At 38.7% G+C, this 4,144-nt stretch overlaps 1 long non-coding RNA gene across 1 annotated transcript in view; it reads right to left on the reverse strand.

Moving 5' to 3' along the window:
- Positions 1-2,319: 2,319 nt before the first annotated feature.
- Positions 2,320-4,144, reverse strand: part of LOC149136051 (uncharacterized) — an 18,598-nt gene continuing 16,773 nt past the window's right edge. The window contains exons 3-4 of the long non-coding RNA XR_016241506.1: positions 4,124-4,144; positions 2,320-3,355 (exon numbers count right to left, since the gene is read on the reverse strand). The exon at positions 4,124-4,144 is cut by the window's right edge and continues 126 nt beyond it. This is a non-coding gene — a long non-coding RNA (uncharacterized LOC149136051). The remainder of the gene's footprint in view (positions 3,356-4,123) is intronic.

The raw sequence follows: 4,144 nt of genomic DNA on the forward strand, positions 1-4,144 counted from the left end.
GAAAGTTTTTTTTTTTTTACTTCCGAATGCATATCTTTCTTGATGCGGTCTATTTTTTTTTTCTTTATTACCCACAGGGGGCTAAACATAGAGGAGACAAACAAGGACAGACAAAGTCGATTACATTGACCTCAGGGCGTAACTGGTACCTATTTAATCGACCCCCAAAGGATGAAAGGCCAACTCGACCTCGGCGGAATTTGAACTCAGAACGTATACGAAATACTGTTAAACATTTTGTCCAGCGTACAAACGTTTCTTGTTATTGTTAGTGTTTAGACCAAATCGGTCCAATACAGCAAATCTATGATGAAAAGCATTCTAGTGATACTTATACAGTCTTTTTGTATAAGACAATGCACGATCCTTTGTTTTCATATATTTTTAAGACGTAAGGATATGATTTAAGGGAGATTTTACTGCTATTGCATGTAGGCCTAACAACATGGGAACCATATCGCACAGCTATGTTTCTATGTCTAAATGGTATATCTAATGAATGAAAACGATTCCCTTACTGTCATCGATATTTAGAAAGCAAACAGCAAAATATTACAAATTTAATGAAGCAGTGATAGGTTGTCTCTTCTACAAAAAAGATGTGCAAGCACCATGTTTATGCATGGATTAAAATTAAGGAAGAAAGTGATTAAATAAATCATTATGCACCCTCTTCTCTTCCGTATCTATTTAACATTTCCCTCCTCACTTTTCTCTCCTTATTTTTCCATCTACCTTATCTTCTCTCCTTACTTTTCCACCTGTCACACTTTTGCACCTTCAAATTTCTATCACCTCTCTTAATCTCATTTTTCAAAATTTCATCTTTCCCCATTCCTCTCCCGTCCACACACACGCACACTAATTATATCTGAATTAATGAAAGAGTTGGCAGAATAAAGTTAACCAAAAATAGGATGAAATATTTGTACAGCGTCAATTTCCCGGTACTTTCGGTTTAAAACTCGTTCCGGATTATCCATTTTAACCGATTAACAGATGGTACGCAGTAAAAAAATCTGGGCAAATTTTTTGCAGACTTTCGGTCCGTCATTAATCTATCCTTTGATAAATCTTCACAATACACCTTTTATGCTGGAATACAGCATTCACAACAGAGCGAGGGCAAGTTTTCTATAAATTTGCTACACACGCACAGGGAGAGAACCTTAGGTAGCGTAGCATATGATTGATTTAAGATAAAATCAAACATCATGTGTTACCCTATCAAAGTCTCTCGCTCTCTCTCTTTTTCTTTCTGCTATTAAGCAAATAATACGAACATTTGCGTCTTCATATTATTGGTTTCAAATTCTGGTACAAAGCAAGAAATTTCCGGTAAGGGGCTGAAGTTGATTACATCGACCCCAATGTTCAACTGGTACTTATTTTATCGACACCGAAAGTGATGAAAGGCAAAGTCGACCTCAGCGGAATTTGAACTCAGAACGTAAAGACTGACAAAATACTGCTAAGCATTTTGCCTGGCGTGCTAACGATTCTGCCAGCTCGCCGCCTTGCGTCTTTATATTATTATAGTTCGATGAATTAAACTGTGTTTCCGCCTTCATGATATGTTACCAGGGAAGACACGGATGTGTATCATGTTGGCTTGGTAGCAAAATAGTTAATAATAGTGGTCGCGAGAAATTTTAGTGATCTCACATAATTATGTAAGAATTAACAGAGATGGCAACTGTGCCCAGCGGCGCCTTCCTGGCACTTGTGCTGGTGACATGTGTAAAGAAATTCGAGCGAAATCGTTGCCAGTGCCGCTGGACTGGCTCCCGTGCAGGTGGAACGTAAAATACACCATTTTGAGCGTGGCCGTTGCCAGTACCGCCTGACTGGCCTTCGTGCACGTAAAAGCACCCACTACACTCTCGGAGTGGTTGGCGTTAGGAAGGGCATCCAGCTGTAGAAACTGCCAAATCAGATTGGAGCCTGGTGTAGCCATCTGGTTCACCAGTCCTCAGTCAAATCGTCCAACCCATGCTAGCATGGAAAGCGGATGTTAAACGATGATGATGATGTACCTGATCATCAGTTGCCGGAAAATCGGTCGTGTATGTATAATCTCAAATACTAAAGGTCAAGTCTAAGGACTTAAGAATGTGAAGATACAAACAAAACAAATTGCTACTTTTTCGTAAATATACTATTAAAATATATGTTTACTAACTTTTACATTCATGAAACTTCACTAATCCAAACTTTCTGTTGACTTCTCAAATTGTTTTTATCAAAGCAAAAGGAAACAAGAAGAAATAGAAAAGATAATCTAAATTTATTTCATATACACCTTTAAAGCGAGTGTGCGTGCGTGTGTGTGAATGTGTGTGTGCGTGTGCGTGTGTGTGTGTGCGAGCATATGTATGGAAGAATATGTTGATTTCTGTTGGGGTCTATTTGCTCGACTAAAGGCGATGCTCCAGCACGGCCGCAGTCAAATGACTGAAACAAGTAAAAGAGTAAGTACGTTATGGCAACTGCAACTTGCTTCAAATGATGAAAGGGGATTATATTAAGAATCAAGACTTCTTCGAAATTGGTATGCTATTAAGGAAAGGACAGTCTGATTGTCTGGGGAAGTTGTTGAAAAAAAAAATGTGGAGCAATAGAAACACTGTTAAACTGAATTATAGAATAACGAGGGTTTACAGTATACTGCATTTTGAATGTTTCAAGTTGAATTTTTCAGACCAAAATTTGCAGTCAAAAAAGGGTATGTCCGCCAAGACGGTTTTGGCGGACCAAAATTTCCATTTGATGTGCATTAAGATTTGGAAAGATAGTGACGATGTTTCAATGTTTTCACTACATATATCAATATATTACGTCGACTTGTGTACTGGAAAATACAGTTGTCATGACGACCTATCTTTTCTTTTATCTTTTATTTGTTTCAGTCATTAGACTGCGGCCATGCTGGTGCAACACTTTGGAAAATTTTTAGTCGTATGAATCGACTCCAGTACATTTTTTAAAGCCTGGTACTTATTCTATCAGACTCTTGTGACGAACCACTAAGTTATAGGGGACGTAAACACACCAACACCAGTTGTCAAGCCGTGCTGGGGGGACAAACACAGACACAAACACACACACATACGTGTGTGCGTGCGTGCATATATATATATAAATATATATATATATATGTGTGTGTGTGTGTGTGTGTGTGTGTGTGTGTGTGTATATACGAAGATCTTCTTTCAGTTTCCGTTCACCAATTCCTCTCACAGGGCTTTGGTCGGCCCAAGGCTATAGTAGAAGACACTTGCACAAGATACCATGCAGTGGGACTGAACCCGGAACCATATGGTTGGGAAGCGAGCTTCTTACCACACAGCCACGCCTGCAATGAATTATTAAAACTAGTATTTCAATTTAAAAACTCGAAAAAAGAAAACAAAAGCAACATGGTCAAGATGGAAGATCAAATGTTTTCAGGTTGTCATTTCGCTTTTATCGTAATATTTTTCTTGCGATCAGCTTTCGTGAGCTAAAATCCCTAAACATGCTATTCGTTCAAGTAATCCTTTGGTATCAAATGACATTTTATGAAAAATACCTTACTGATGTAATTTGATGCTAATGTAATATTAAAGCAAAATCTTGCTAGTCTTTTCTCGTTATATTTCATGTGCTCGTTGTTAGCTGGATGTAAAATATAAGTAAAACAGAATAAGGAGCGGTATAAATACTGTCTGTCTGTCTCTGTCTGTCTGTCTGTCTGTCTGTCTGTCTGTCTGTCTGTCTCTCTCTCTCTCTCTCTCTCTCTCTCTCTCTCACACACACACACACACACACACACACACACACACACACACACACACACACACACACACACACACACACACACTCACTCATTTATTTCACTAGTAAAAGTTCAGTTAACAGCTGAGATCCTCTTTGAACAATTTAATATCCTGCTAGCGATACAATGGTCAAAGAAAACGCAAAATACTGTAGCCAAAGAAATCGGTGAAATTGAAAAAGAGAAGCATGCAACTAAGGCTGCAGAGTTAAGAAGCAGTCTTAGTTGCATGAGTGCTCATAGGCACCATAGGAGGCGGCTGAACGAGAAAGCTATAGAGATACATGTTGTGGAAAATAGACTCACTCAGGTTGCGTTTCCTCCCGA

Source organism: Octopus bimaculoides, chromosome 4 (genome assembly GCF_046866305.1).
Source record: "Octopus bimaculoides isolate indiv1 chromosome 4, ASM4686630v1, whole genome shotgun sequence".
NCBI lineage: Eukaryota > Metazoa > Mollusca > Cephalopoda > Octopoda > Octopodidae > Octopus > Octopus bimaculoides.